This window comes from Urocampus carinirostris, chromosome 5, assembly GCF_059441175.1.
Source record: "Urocampus carinirostris isolate Australia breed hairy pipefish chromosome 5, RoL_Ucar_1.0, whole genome shotgun sequence".
NCBI classification, from domain to species: domain Eukaryota; kingdom Metazoa; phylum Chordata; class Actinopteri; order Syngnathiformes; family Syngnathidae; genus Urocampus; species Urocampus carinirostris.
The window spans coordinates 44,691,839-44,708,409 of NC_142353.1; the positions used below are offsets into that span (position 1 = coordinate 44,691,839).

A 16,571-nucleotide genomic window follows, 5' to 3' on the forward strand; every position below is an offset into this window, starting at 1 on the left:
TCATTCCAATACCTTCTTCTCATGTTTTAAACAAATGCAATGTATTGAAGCTGCGCGTGCATTGTTAAGGCAGAATGGCAGAATTCATGTCAGTTTATAGCAGCCCGAAACGGCACAAAGTACATGCTAGCAGCAAGATGGCGACTTAGTCTTCAAAGTCAACAACAAAAAAATGTTCTTTCCGTGTTTTTAAACAAGTGCGATGTATTGAAGCTGCGCGTGCATTGTTGAGGCAGAATGGCAGAATTCATGTCAGTTTATAGCGGCCTGAAACGGCACAAAGTACATGCTAGCAGCAAGATGGCCACTTAGTCTTCAAAGTCAACAACAAAAAACGTTCTTTCCATGTTTTTAAACAAGTGTAATGAATTGAAGCTGCGCGTGCATTGTTGAGGCAGAATTCATGTCAGTTTATAGCAGCCCGAAACGGCACAAAGTACATGCTAGCAGCAAGATGGCCACTTAGTCTTCAAAGTCAACAACAAAAAACGTTCTTTCCATGTTTTTAAACAAGTGTAATGAATTGAAGCTGCGCGTGCATTATTGAGGCAGAATGGCAGAATTCATGTCCGTTTATAGCAGCCCAAAACGGCACAAAGTATATGCTAGCACCAAGATGGTGACTTCAAAGTCAACAACAAACATTGAAAAATTGGCCTTGAAAGTGCTTGAATTTGGTTATGTACCAATTCCAAACGTTTCAAATGCCATCTAAGTGTGCAGTCCGGCTGTTACTCAGCCTTCTAATTCGGTGGTGAAGTGTAAAATGACCTCCGTGTCAGACTCTGTGACTTTTATGGGGGCGAGTGCAATTCCCGGGATTTCCTTACTCGCATTCCCCGAGGGGAATATTTATACACGCTCCCTAATCCCTAAATCTCGATGTCAAAGCACTCCAAGACCTTCAAGGGGGGGGTTCCGTCCTTTCAGGTGATATCGTCCCGAGTATCGTCTTTGGCCTCGAGTAATCCAAGATGGCCGGGAATAATTGATGAAGATCTCCTGCCGAGGAGTCGTAGTCCCGATAACTCCATTTGTACTAATTGGTGAGCGTTTTAAAATCGGCATCCACTTTCACGGGGTATAAGGTGTTGCATGGGGGCCAGTTTAGAACAGTTATCCCTTCTTGTATTGTGGTTTTGCTACTTGCAGATTTTAATCATTCTTTGTGTTATATATGGTGAATGGTTTGTATTTATGTAGCGCTTTTCAAGTCCCTGAAGTCAAGTCAAATTTATTTATATAGCCCTTAATCACAAAAAATGTCTCAAAGGACTGCACAGGATTACAGTTACAAAATTACACTATTACCTGATCTTAAACCAGCATGCGGGCAAGGAACAACTCAAAAACCTCAGTGTGAGGAGAAAAGAGAAACCTTGAGAAAGGACCTCACATGTGGTAATCCCCCTTCCAGGATTGACCAGGGTGAATTACAATTAGCATTACTGTACACATAATAGTAAACATAAGGTAAGATGTTGAAAATGTCCGGAAAGTGCATGACATCAACGACGCCCCCAGCCTGCAAACCAGTCCAGAAAGTCTATGACGGCCACGACGCTGCCTCTCGTCTCTGCCAGCCGGTAAATGCAGGGGTTGACATGCTGCAGGTCAGACGCCGGTCCGCTGACCCATCCCAAATCATCCTTCTCCTTCGTATCAGCCAGGCAGGCCTCAGAAAAAGACAGGACAAAACAGAATACGAGGTGGGCATCAATCATATGCTTTGGAATAGAAGTGTGTCTTAAGCCTCGATTTAAAAACTTCCGTCGAGGTTGCAGATCTTATCTCCAGAGGCAGGGCGTTCCATAACACCGGGGCACGGATGGAGAACGCTCTCGAGCCCGCAGACTTCTTGGTTCTCGGAGTCACAAGTAGACCAGCATTTTCCGAGCGCAGACTCCGTGCAGGAACATAGGGGGAAATCAAATCGGAGAGATAAGAGGGTGCAAGCCCATGCAAACATTTATATGTTAATAAGAGAACCTTAAAGTCACATCTTAAGTGGACTGGGAGCCAGTGCAAGTTGGCCAATACAGGAGTAATATGCTCAAACTTTTTGGTCTTAGTCAAAAGTCTAGCTGCCGCATTCTGAACCAGCTGCAAACTTTTAATGCTAGACATCGGGAGACCAGAAAGCAATACATTACAGTAATCAAGCCGAGAAGTAATAAACGCATGAATTAAAACCTCTGCATCTGATTGGGACAGCATCGAACGAATCTTCGCAATATTACGGAGGTGGTAGAAAGCTATTCTAGTCATATTTTTCACGTGTAACTGAAACGACAGATTAGGATCAAATATAACACCTAGATTTTTGACCAAGTCACTATGGGTGATATTACATTTGTCTAGGTTCAGGGTAATGTTTGAAAACAACTGACGACAGTGAGCTGGACCAATAATCAACATTTCAGTTTTTTCTGGGTTAAGGCGTAAAAAATTATTTGACATCCATCTTTGAATCTCAGTAAGGCAAGCCTCCAGATTTCTAAAACCTAAATGTCCAGTTTTTTCCAGTGGCACATACAGTTGAGTGTCATCTGCATAGCAATGGAAACTAATATTATACTTGCGGATAATGTCACCAAGCGGGATCATATAAATACTAAAAAGAAGGGGGCCAAGTACAGAGCCTTGAGGAACACCACAAGGGACATTAGATTGTTTAGAGGTCAGATTGCCAAAGTTAACACATTGCATCCTGTCTGACAGGTAGGACCTAAACCACGAGAGTACAGTTCCTGAGATACCAATGCGTTCTAGACGACCCAATAATATGTTGTGGTCGACCGTATCAAAAGCAGCGCTGAGATCCAGCAGCAGTAACATTGATGAGGCACCAGAATCTATTGTTAAAAGGAGATCATTGGTTACTTTAGCAAGGGCTGTCTCAGTAGAATGATTTGTCCTAAATGCTGACTGGACAGTTTCAAAAAGGTTATTTTCTGACATGAAGTCATTTAGCTGCTGTGCAACGACCTTTTCAAGTACTTTCGCAAAAAATGGCAGATTTGACACTGGCCTATAATTACCTAGACTTTCTGGGTCAAGGTTAGGTCGCTTAAGCGTGGGTTTAATGATGGCAGACTTGAAGGCTACAGGAACAATACCCGAGGATAGCGATATATTAATAATATTTAAAACTGATGGTCCTAAGATCCCAAACAGATCCTTCACCAGTGAAGCTGGAAACGGATCAAGCAGGCACGTAGTTTGTTTGGCCCTACTGACCATCTGTGAAGACCTCCCAAAGTGCTTCACACCGCCACACTCTCATTTGCCGGAAAAAGGAAGCAACACTAGGAACCGGGGGCTCCCCCAATGTGTGGACAAAGATCTGACCAAAGCCACTCCTACCATCTAGTAAATGTTCTGCATTTAAATAGTGCTTTTCAAGTCCCTGAAGACTTCCCAAAGCGCTTTACAATGTGCTTCACACCGCCACACTCTCATTCGCTGGAAAAGGGAAGCAACATTAGGAAGTGGGGGCTCCCTTGATGTGTTGACAAAGATCTGATCAAAGCCACTCCTACATCTGGTAAATGTTTTGCATTTATATAGCACTTTTCAAGTCCCTGAAGACTTCCCAAAGCGCTTTACAATGTGTGTCACACCGCCACACTCTCATTCGCTGGAAAAGGGAAGCAACACTAGGAAGTGGGGGCTCCCCTGATGTGTTGACAAAAATGTGATCAAAGCCACTCCTTCCATCTAGTAAATGGTCTGCATTTCTATAGCGCTTTTCAAGTCAATGAAGAGCTCCCAAAGCGCTTTACAATGTGCTTCACACTTACCCATTCACACACACACACAAATAAATATACAGTACTTTATTTTGATTTGTTCAACGTATAATTGAGCCTGGAAATTGGGTTTGTACTTCGGTTTCAATGTATAATAAAGTATTTCATAAATACATGACTAAATGTGTCACACTGCCGTCAGTCTTGTTCCACGGACAGACTGAGGGGATCACTTCTTCCTCATGCCATGAGGCCCTTTAACTCCACCCGGGGGAGTAATAAGCCCACATGAAACCCCACCCCCACATTTGCATATTACCCAATTTTTATGACCGTGTGTATTTTAAATATATATCAACACGTTATATTGGGTATTTCTGTATTCTATATCTTTTATTTTATTTTTCAACACAAGGATACTGCTGGAAGTGGGAAGTTTCCTACTGGGATGAATAAAGTCTGTCTCTCTCTATCTCTATCTAGATCTAACTAAAGATCTATCAATCTAGATCTAACTAAAGATCTGTATATCTAGATATAACTAAATATTTATCAATCTAGATTTAACTATAGATCTATCTTTCTAGATCTAACTAAAGATCTCTATCTCTCTATCTCACTCTCTCTCTTGATCTATCTATCTATCTATATGCTCTCTCTCTTTATCTATCTATCTATGTATCTCTATCTATATATCTATGTTTCTCGCTCTCTTGATCTATCTATCTCGCTCTCTTCTCTCTCTTTATCCATCTATCTCTCTCTCTCTTAATCTATCTATCTTTCTCGCTCTCTCTCTTGATCTATCTATCTATGTATCTCTATCTATGTATCTGTTTCTCTCTCTCTCTCTCTCTCTCTCTCTTGATCTATTTATCTATCTATCTATCTATCTCTCTCACGCTCTTATCCATCTATCTTGCTCTCCCTCTTGATCTATCTTTCTTGCTCTCTCTCTTGATCTATCTATCTATCTTTCTTGCTCTTTCATTTTATCTATCTATCTATCTCGCTCTTTCATTTTATCTATCTATCCATCTCGCTCTCTCATTTTATCTATTCAACTATCTCGCTCTATCTATCTATCTTGCTCTCTCTCTTTATCTATCTTTCTCTCTCTCTCTCTCTTTTGATCTATCTCTCTCTCTCTCTGTCTCTCTCTCTTGATCCATCTATCTTATCTCTATCCATCTATCTATCTATCTATCTATCTCTCTTTAGCCATCTATCTATCTCTCTTTATCTATCTATCTATCTATCTCTCTATCTATCTATCTGTCTGTCCATCTCTCTATCTATCTATCTATCTCTATCTATCTATCTATCTAAAGGTTTGTACTTTGCTCATTTTGACCTTTGGAGGATGACTGTCCCTAAAATAGCGAACCTGCAAATGTGCGTCTTTGATATTCGGAGTCATCTTGCTGCAAACGCTTCAAGTTTAAAGCTCTCCACCCCGAGTTTCCTTGGGGAGCGCAGGGGATCCTACCGCCTCTAATCCTCCAGGTTTAAAACACTCTGGTTTCATCTAATCTCCCAGCTCATACTAACCCAAGCCTGAAACCGTCCTTTCTCCGCGCTCGGAATGGACAAATAAAGCTCTCCTCCCGCAACTCTTGTCAAAGGGGCCTGTGTGCTCTACGGATTAGCTCAGTGACTGTTTTCATTCTCTCTCTCTCTTTTTTTTTTCTCAATTAGCCTGAAAAGAATGGAAGGTGACTCACCTGCTCATTTCAAGAAGATTCTAGAGGATTAACAAATGACAGGCTTGGATATGATGTGGCCAAATACTCCGAAAATGCGTGACACGCTGATACCAAACATCTTCAGCAGGGGTCCCTGATGGATTTAAACTGTAAATAAGTTATTCTACTGTTGCATACTCTGTTCTATTCTTGCTTAGTGTGCCATTCTCGCCTAGATGTTGTTGTGAAAACAAATCTCAAACTGTTTTTTTGTCATTCCCCCTCCCTTTAGTAGAAGAAACATGCAAATGAGGGCGTTCCTAATACAATAAATAGGCAAGGACGAAATAGACTTTTTCCAGAGTGTCTAGTAGACTGTAATAGGCAGTCTATGGTCATCTCTCCTTGCAAGTAAGTCATACTTACGTCTCTGTGTCTTCTTTGAGTGCAGGTTTTTATTACAAGTGTTGGGGTTAACCTAACTGTCTCCAACCTTTCACAAGCCTCGGGCTACATTTTGTTACAAATTAAAGCAAAAATCACTCGGTTTGATATGAAGAAAAAAGTAAAAAGGTAGAAAAAAAAAGACTAGGAAATAAAAGGAAAAGGATTTTAGAGAACAAAAGACTAAAAAAGGTAAGAGGAAAAAAAAGTAAAAAAAAAACAAGGAAAAAAGAAACAAAAGAAAAAAATATAAGAAGGAAAAAATGGGAAAAACACGAAAAATCAGGAAAAAGGATGATAAATGAAATAGAAAGGTAGGTAGAAGATATGAAGAAGGAACAAATAAAAGAAAAGGGATTCTAGAGAACAAAAGAATAAAAAGGTAACAGGAAAAAAGTAAAAAAAAAAACAAGGAAAAAAGAAACAAAAAACTTGGACAAAAAGAAAAAAAATATATAGAAGGAAAAAAGGGGGAAAACATGACAAATTAGGGAAAAATCAGGAAAAAAGGATGACAAATGAAAAAAAAGGTAAAAGATATGAGGAAGTATCAAATAAAAGAAAAGGGATTCTAGAGAAAAAAAGAATATAAGGTAAGAGGAAAAAAAGTAAAAAAAACAAGGAAAAACGAAACAAAAAGATTGGAAAAAAAGAAAAAAAAAATAGAAGGAAAAAAGGGGAAAAATATGACAAATTAGGGAAAAATCAGGGAAAGGGGATGACAAATGAAATAAAAAGGTAGGTAAAAGATATGAGAAAGTATTAAATAAAAGAAAAGGGATTCTAGAGAAAAAAGAATGAAAAAGGTAAGAGGAAAAAAAGTAAAAAAACAAGGGAAAAAAACAAAAAGCTTGGACAAAAAGAAAAGAAAAAAATATAAGAAGGAAAAAAGGGGGAAAACATGAAAAATTCGTGAAAAATCAGGAAAAGGGATCGAAAATGAAATTAACAGCTAGGTAAAAGATATGAGGAAGTATCAAATAAAAGAAAAGGGATTCTACATAAAAAAATAATAAAAAGGTAAGAGGAAAGAAGTAAAAAAACAAGGAAAAAAACAAAAAGCTTCGAAAAAAGAAACAAAAGAAAAAAGATAAGAAAGAAAAAAGGGGAAAAACATGAAAAATTCAAGAAAAATCAGAAAAAGGGATGGAAAATGAAATTAAAAGGTAGGTAAAAGATATGAGGAAGTAACATATAAAAGAAATAGAAAACTTGATTACAAAGGAATAATAAAAAGGCAAGAGGCACAGAAGTAAAAAACAAGGAAAAGTTATTAGCTGTTACCATAACATGAGCCTCTCAATCTTGCTTTAAAACTCTTCAATTCGCCAGCTTTGTTAAAATTTCGATGCACTTTTTAGTTAAGTTGATTTAATTTTAATTTAGGGGAGCTATTAACATTCTCATATACTTTTATACGAATTGCTGCTTTATCTCCTGCACTGTTCGTTTTTGGTCTCATATATTTACTCTAAAAGGTTTTAGTGAGCTATGAAAATTTTCTTAAAATTTATAAAAAAATATCCTCTGTTTCTTTTAAGCATTTTTATGAATGTATTACGCCAATTTTTCAACTTTTAATACAAATAATGTGAAAAACCCCGAAGAGGCAAGGAATTTTGCTCAGGCAGTGCAAAGACAGCTCAGTGGATGTAAACAAGGGTCCTCGTTAAAATGGCGCATGTTTTGGATCCTCGCCTTCTTCAGTTTACCGAATCTTGACACCTGTCAACAACGTTTTCGGCTAAAACGGTATTGTTTTAAATTTTATTTTTACCCGCACGTTTTCCATTCTTTTAGCGGTCGCGTCGTGCTTTGTGTATGCTTACTTCTGTTCTTTCTTTTGTAAATTCATTTCGGTGTTTCCTTTTTACAGCATGGGGACATAAACATGTCATGTTTCGCTTTACGAATAGCATTCGAGATAAGTAGTGACTATTACTGGTTAGTAAATTATAGTCTAAAAAGATAAACCCATGTATTTATTATGATTGCTGCATCCCTACTCCTACTCAATGGTTTTGCTGTGTCAAGTCCTCCATCATGCACGCTCATCGTCTCCAAATGGAGCAAACCTGTCTTTTAAATTATTATTTGCGTGTGCACGAGCAGGTTTGCAACGTGAAATGTCTCAAAGACGTGCAATCATCTTAATTTGCAGTCTAGGAACAGAGACAAGCATTTCTACGACCATAAGTTGCAAGAAACATCCATCCATGAGCTGCACCGCTTATCTTCAGTAGGGTCGCGGGGGTGCTGGAGCCCATCCCAGCTATCTTCGGGCAGTGGGCAGAGACAGACAACTCACTCGCTCATTCTCACCTAGGGACAATTTGGTCAGGCCAATTAGCCTGACATGCACGTTTTTGGAAGGTGGGAGGAAACCGGAGTGCCTGGAGGAAACCCACGCAAGCACAGGGAGTACATGCAAACTCCACACAGGAGGTTCGCTCTCATGACCTCAGACAATCTAGAATAATATGATTTAGTATGTTTTGATAGGCAGCACGGCGGCGCAGTGGTTAGCGCTTGTGCGGCACAGTTCATGTCATGGGAACCTGTCATGGGTTCAAATCCAGCTCCAGACTTCCTGTGCGGAGTTTGTATGTTCTCCCCGTGCTTGCGTGGGTTTCCTCCGGGCACTCCGGTTTCCTCCCACGTTCCAAAAACATGCATTTCAGGTGAATTGGCCGGTCCAAATTGTCCCTAGGTGTGAATGAGTGAATGAGTTGTCTGTCCCTGTGTGCCCTGCGATTGGCTGGCAAGCAGTTCAGGGTGTCCCCTGCCCACTGCCCGGAGATGGCTGGGATGGGCTCCAGCCCCCCGCGACCCTAATGAGGATAAGTGGTACGGCTAATGAGATGAGATGAGATGTTTTGATACGGGCAGCACGGCGGCGCAGTTCTGAGGTCATGAGATCAAACCTTTCCGTGCGGAGTTTGCATGTTTTTCCCGTGCTTGCGTGGGTTTCCCCCAGGCACTCTGGCTTCCTGCCGCATTCCAAAAACATGCATGTCAGGTTAATTAGCTGTTCCAAATTGTCCCTAGGTGTGAATGAGCAAGTGAGTTGTATGTCTCTGTGTGACCTGCGACTGGCTGGCAACCAGTTCAGGGTGTCCCCTTCCCACTGCTCCGGCACCCCCGCGACCCTACTGTGGATTAGCGGTGTAGATAATGGATGGATGTTTAATACTATTGCCGAATGTACATTTGGACATAATGAAACTGTCTAATATCTTCTTTTTCTTGTTCTTTCTCTTACTCTTCATGGTCTACGTCACCGTCCAGGACAAGTAGATGTCAAAGAAGATAGTATTTTCTGCTACAATCTAACACTGGTTGCTGCTTCAGGTAAGTGATCTCATCTCATTAGCCGCAACGCTTATCCTCATTAGGGCCGCGGGGGGGGCTGGAGCCCATCTCAGCAATTATCGGGCAGTGGGCAGGGGACACCCTGAACTGGTTGCCAGCCAATCGCAGGGCACACGGGGACAGACAACTCACTCGCTCATTCACACCTAGGGACATTTTGGACCGGCCAATTCACCTGAAATGCATGTTTTTGGAACGTGGGAGGAAAAAGGAAATGACACCACCAGTGCTGAAAGATGAAATACTCCCTGTCTGCTTTGTAAAAGAACAACATCAAAAAGTAAAACGCAGAACTATACCTAAAACTCCGGTCAAAGCAAAATGTATTTTGTGATGTTTGTCCATCCTGTGTGGAGTTTGCATGTTCTCCCCGTGCTTGGGTTTCCTCCGGGCACTCGGGTTTCCTCCCACATTCCAAAAACAGTGCACGTTAGGTGAATTGGCCGGTCCAAATTGTCCCTAGATGTGAACGAGCGAGTGAGTCGTCTGTCTCTGTGTCCCCTGCGATTGGCTGGCAACCAGTTCAGGGTGTCCCCGGCCCACTGCGAAGATAGCTGGGATGGGCTCTGGCACCCCCGCGATGGATGGATAGTTTTAAAGTTGATAACAGAGGATTTTGGTATTAAAAGGTTCTTATATGTTGTCTATTTAACTGTCAAATGTCTTATTTTTTCCTGTCTGCCAGATAGAGCTAATAACTGTATAAGAAGTAAACTAACAAAAGCATGGAACTTTATCAATCTTTGACCGATAAATGCAACGTGTCGGTTGGAAAACCCAGATATCCGCGTTTTTGAAAATATAGCGGTTGAGAAAATGGTCGGAACGCTTTTTTTTCGGCCACTTTCTGCCGCCGAGGAGGACTTTTTGAAGCGCATCTTCCAAAAGTAAGTTGAACTTTATTAATCTGCCAGAGTAGGTGCAAAATTGGTCTTAAACTTCATTGGATATGGTCTTGAAAAGGTCTTAAAAAGTCTTACATTTAAATGAGGAATTCCTTAGGGAACCCTGTTACTGAAATATATTTATCCCTAGTTGTGAATGAGTGATTGAGTTGTCCATCTCTTTGTCCCCTGCCACTGGCTGGCAACCAGTTGAGGGTGTCCCCTGCCCACTGCATGAGGATAGCTGGGATGGGCTCCAGCACCCCCGCGACCCTACTGAGGATAAGCGGTGCAAATAATCCAGGGGTGTCACACTCATTATAACTCGGGGGCCACACGATAGAACAAACATTCTCTCGGGGGCCGGACTAGTAGATTAAAGAGATAAAGAAATAAGAGAAAGAGGGAGAGAAAACGAGAGAGGGCGGGAGAAAGAAAGAAAAAGACAGAGAGGGAGAGAGCGTGAGAGACAAAAGATAAAAAGTCGTGAGAGAGGGGGAAAAGAAAGGGAGAGGAAGAAAGAAATCCAAAGTGAAATAGAAAGACAGAAGGAGAGAAAAGAGAAAAGAGAGCGCGAAGGGTATGAAGAGAGAAAGAGAAAAGAGAAAAAAGAAAGTTAGAGCAAAAGAGGTTAAAAGACACAGAGAGAGACAGAGACAGAGAGTGGTGGAAAAGAGAGAGAGAGAGAAAGAAATACAAGTCCAGTGTCTTTGTTGGAGGCACCTTTCTTTGGCAACATCAAGTTGACATATTTCAACCTGCAGCTTGTTTTTCTCTTGCGCTTCTCTGAGTGTCTCTCACGGGCCGGCTTCAATCCCTTATCAGGCCTGATCTGGCTCGCAGGCCGCCCGTTTGACACCTGTGAGATAATGGATGGATGAATGTTTTTTACCCTGACTCCTTTTATCCATTCTACTCACATAACAACCTCAGGAAGGATGAGCTTTTTGGACAATGAATGAATGAATGAATGAATGAAATAATGAACACCCCTCCCGATTTGGAGGCCATACGTGTCGATAAATGACACTCCCTTCATTGACCCTCTCAGGTCCCCCCAGCCCGTAGCGTCTCAGTCAACAACTTTATGGAGGAAACGGCCGATCGTGCAAACAGATAAGCACTCGGCTACCTGTCGACCACAGCCGAGGTCCGCTCAATCGGGACCTCTGCGACACGGTGCTCCATCAATGCTCGCCTCAATGACACCCACAAGGCATCGAGACCTTATCTGCTACGGCCCCTGCTAAGCATTCACGCTTTTCACGCAAACAATGGCGCCTCTTCCCGTCCAGTGCATCTGTGACTGACGGTGGGTGTCTCGCACTTGGGTCCGACTTCAGGATCTATTTGACGTGAGTGGGAGGGGGGGGGCTGTTTATCCAGACACAATCATGGGCGTGTGGCTTCCTAACCACTTCCCATGTTGTTTGTCTAACTGGACCTTCATAATGGACCCGGCTCTCCTTTCGGCAGGTCGGTTTCCTCTTCGGAGTTATCTGTGTCGGGAGATCGGGGTTAAACAACTGGACAACCGATGCAGAAGTGATCCCCGAGCGAGACGGGCACATTTGTTTGAAAAACTGTCTCAATGAGTCAACCGAAACAAGACTTTGCCTAAAAATGTGGTGCGTTTTCTAGTACCGTAAATTCCGGACTATGGAGCGCACCTGATTATAAGCCGCACCCACCACATTTTAAGAGGAAAACCCGATTTTGTACCTACACAAGCCGCACCTGTATATAAGCCGCATGCGCCCACATTCAAACATGTAACACAAACACAAAATAAACCCAAACCCGACTTCAAGTCCCGCCATTGAAACTAAATGTCCTTCATTAAAGTCCACAGTCCAAAAATCACAGCCGGCAAAATGAACGGGAAACGATGCCGGTACTTAAGGTTTGATGCAGACCTGCAGAGTCCGGGTGCCGTTGAAAGTAATCCAAGGAAAAAAGTGTATATTTCCAAAGGTAAGGGTGGGAAAAATAGATCAGATGAACCACATTTTAAGAGGATAACCGCTTTTGTACCTACACAAGCCGCACCTGTATATAAGCCGCGTGCGCCCGCATTAAAACATGTAACACAATCACAAGAATAACCCAAACCATACAGTTCAAGTCATGGGAACCTCCTGCGTGGGTTCAAATCCAGCTCCAGACTTCCTGTGCGGAGTTTGTAGGTTCTCCCCGTGCTTGCGTGGGTTTCCTCCGGGCACTCCGGTTTCCTCCCACGTTCCAAAAACATGCATTTCAGGTGAATTGGAATGAATGAGCGAGCGAGTTGTCTGTCCCCGTGTGCCCTGCGATTGGCTGGCAACCAGTTCAGGGTGTCCCCTGCCCACTGCCCGATGATTGCCGGAATGGGCTCCAGCACCCCAGCGACCCTACTGAGGATAAGCGGTGCAGCTAATGAGATGAGATGAGATACTTTGAGTCCCGCGATTTTAACTGAACATAAAGTACACAGTACTAAAACCACAGCCGGCAAAATGAACGGAAAATGATACCGGTACTTAAGATTTGTTGCAGACCCGCAGAGTCCGGGTCCCGTTAAAAGTAATCCAAGGAAAAAAAGTGTATATTTCCAAAGGCAAGGGTGGGAAAAATATATATCCAATTTTGTCTGCCGTGTCCACAAACACTCACCTTTACCGGTCCCCACTTCCCGTCATCCCCCGCGTCTGTTACGCCCCTTCTTTTTAATTTGTCAGAATAAGTGTCCAAAATAAATACATTACAAAAATATACAGTTGCAAATACATATTATGCATGGTTACACATATTTACAAAGAAAGACGGTACACCGAGAGAGTTTTCAAAGCTTTAATAATAATATTATAACTTTCATCCCAAACCGTGCCTGTGAAGGGTAGCAAAATGCTACTAGCAACACGCTCGCAATAGATTTAACGGGGCTGTTAAAAAAAAAAACATACCGTGCATGTAAAAATCACGGTACTACTGCTCGCAAGGCAAAGTTTGCGTGCAGTAGCTCTGTTTCCTTCTTTATCGGACTGCTCGATTTCGTTTAGCTTGTTAGCTGCGTCATGTGCCTTGAACTCGAGCGCCGCTGGCGGCCGTTAGAAAAATGACATATATTGGCTGCATCTCTGAATAAGCCGCAGAATTGAACGTTTGGGAAAAAAGTAGCGGCTTATAGTCCGGAATTTACGGTACTTGGACGAGCAAAACATGATTGAAAAAACCTAACTCGCAGGTTTTGTTCAGCCTTGTGCTAATTGTTACATGCTATTAAGTCATGCTAACGGCTAAATGCTAACTGCTTCTTGCTAAAAAAAAATATATGCTAATGCTAACATGCTAACGAATCAGCAAAATGAATGGGCTCAATGCATTATGGATGGGCCAATTCAAATAGAATGGCCCATTCCTTTTGAATGGGCCCATATAAAATGTTATTAAAGTGTAATAACAGTGTTATTACTATGTTATTACCATGAATGTGATTTTTAGACCTTCCACAAGGCATATCCTTGTTGCTAACTATTATGGGCCCATCTCAAATGAACCGGGGGGGTGTGTGGGGGCGGAGTCCCCCCACAGAACCAAGTAAAAAAAATCAGATTTATCTCAATGAGTTCAAATCCTTATGATAACTCATAATGCAAACAACTCAACGCTACTGGTTCTCTACCATCATCTGCCAGATCCATCACAACTCTCACAATTGCCTCTGGAATCGTCTAGTTCTAGTTACTGTGTGATAGAAACATCCACAGCTTCCGTTCATTCGATACGGACAGGGTAGAAATTTTAACGAAATATGTAGTTTGAAATGAACACGCATCTATGTTGGATGATTTTGTCGAAAAAAATTAAAAGTTTTGAATTGAGCTTTGTAGCTCAACCAATCTGCTATTCATTCTGTAGCTCAGCTCTGCTTGATTGAACTGATATCAGCGCAGAAGATCTAGGAATCCAAAGCCTCCATAATGGTGCCTGTAAATGAGGGCCATCATGAAGGTCCCTGTGATCTGCACAACCCCCCTTCTCCGCAGTTATTTCTGAATGGCAGATTTTGACAAGGTAGCAGCTCCCCACCTCAGCTCCCGATTACAGCGATACCAGCTCTAGAGTCAAACAAGGATTGAGGGCGGGATTGGCACGCGAGGGGTTAACCAGTAGCACGCGAGCGCACGGCAAAATCATGTTTTTTTTTCATGTGCATTTTTAGGTGAAATTCAGACATTTTCAGTTGCGTGCTGTGTTTTTTAGAGGATTTACGGTAGCGCCCCGCCTCCTCTGCTCCGTGTGTGAGCGTGTTTGTGCCCCGCCTCGCAGCGGTGGAAAGATCTGTGTTTTAACCCACCAAAAGAAACAACAGCGCGTGATAAACGAACGAATCACAACAGCCCCTCCAGCGAAAAAATTTCGTTCTTTTCAGCCAGTGTGGACAGACGACTGAGGCTTTGTGCAAAAAATGACCGTGCTGTTTGTGCATGATGCCTCGAGAGCGTTGTACCTCACACGTCAAGTGTTAAGCGTCATTACGAGACAAAACATGAACATGAATTCGAGGACGAGTCTGGAAAGGCAGAGACATTAAAACACGTTGTGTCGGGGTAGGGCAAACAAACACAGACCCTAAACACATTTGTCACTGCGACAAACGCCACCACTGAAGCAAGCTATCACATTGCTCACTGCATGGAAAAGCACAGAAAACCATTTACTGATGGCAAATATATTAAAGGTGTGTGTGTGTGTGTGTGTGTGTGTGTGTGTGTGTGTGTTTCAATGGTAGTATGGTAGCTGTCCATATCACTTGATTTTGATTGTAGTTCATTGTTGATGAAGAATAGTTGAAGTCATGGATGTCTACAGGCCTTTTCACATGTTAGTCACATTCATTTTTTAGTTTGTTGATGAACAACAATAGTGTGAGATAAATTGGTCAGTGATACGATTTCAATGTACCGTAAATTCCGGACTATAGAGCGCACCTGATTATAAGCCGCACCCACCACATTTTAAGAGGAAAACCGATTTTGGAGGAAAACCGATTTACATACACAAGCCGCACCTGTATATAAGCCGCATGCGCCCACATTAACAAAAATGTAACACAAACACAAAATTAACCCAAACCCGACTTCAAGTCCCGCGATTGAAACTAAATGTCTATCAATAAAGTCCACAGTCCAAAAATCACAGCCGGCAAAATGAACGGAAAATGATACCGGTACTTAAGGTTTGATGCAGACCTGCAGAGTCCGGGTCCCGTGGAAAGTAATCCAAGGAAAAAAGTGTATATTTCCAAAGGTAAGGGTGGGAAAAATATATCAGATGAACACATTTACTCACGCAACTCCTTTTTATTTAACCAACTTTTTAGCCCCTCTTCTTTCCTTGTCTGTCCCTCACCTTTAGCGGTCCCCACTTAAGCTCGGCACCCCGCGTTTGTTCCGCCCCTCATTTTTCGTTCACCCGTGCAAAACATATCAGAATAAGTGTCTCAAATAAATACATTACAAAAATATACAGTTGCAAATACATATTATGCATGGGTTACACATATTTACAAAGAAAGACGGTACACCGAGAGAGTTTTCAAAGCTTTAATTATTATAATATAACTTTGACAGGGCAGTTATTGGTACCAACACTCGAGCGCCGCTAGCAGCCATTAGAAAAATGACATAAATTGGCCGCATCACTGAATAAGCCGCAGGGTTGAAAGTTAGGGAAAAAAGTAGCGGCTTATAGTCCGGAATTTACGGTATATCCATGTTGTATATTTGGACTGGTGTAAAATAACAGCTCTGTTGGACATAACAAAAAATGTTGTGTGAGTCATTAATCTTGGTGTGGCACCCTGACTTACAAGGAAATTTGAAAGTGGCACTCCACACCGAAAAGCTTGCTGACCCCTGCGCTAGAGGATAGTGAGAGAACTAACTTGATTGGCAGGACCCAGACCGAAGCAACACGAAATTTCACATTTTACTCGAGAGGACTCGGGAGGAGAGGTGATTCATGATAAGGAATTATAGCCTGTCTTATGTCACCAAATCAGCATTAAACAAGACTGTATGATCATTAACATTTTTTGAATTACTGTGTCGGATGAGGTCCACCATTTACAGATTTTCTTCAAGGTCCTGTTCAGAATTTGAAACTTGGTTACTCTTTGCCGCCATCTCCTGGCCTAAAGGCATGATCGCACCCTCAATCAGCTAATTGATCAAGTATCTGTATTTCTTAAACTCTCCTTTTTTTTGGCGTTTGGCCTGTGTTTTAACGGGGAATTTTCTTACTTTCACCACTTTCATGCTACACTATCAAAAACTGGGATGACGAGCATAAAGTCACTCACCGACTTCTCCCCCTATCCCCTTTGACTGTACCAAACGTGTTGCGTGTCCCGGAAGAGTAAGACCACATGGGCGCATTGGAAAATAAAACAT

The 16,571-nt window shown here is 42.1% G+C and overlaps 1 protein-coding gene across 1 annotated transcript in view; it reads left to right on the forward strand.

Annotated features, from left to right (window-relative positions):
• The first annotated feature begins 7,517 nt into the window (after window positions 1–7,517).
• Window positions 7,518–16,571, forward strand: part of gnb1l (guanine nucleotide binding protein (G protein), beta polypeptide 1-like) — a 68,380-nt gene continuing 59,326 nt past the window's right edge. The window contains exons 1-2 of the mRNA XM_088335247.1: window positions 7,518–7,633; window positions 9,170–9,232. The gene's annotated coding sequence lies outside the window, so the exon portion shown is untranslated. The remainder of the gene's footprint in view (window positions 7,634–9,169; window positions 9,233–16,571) is intronic.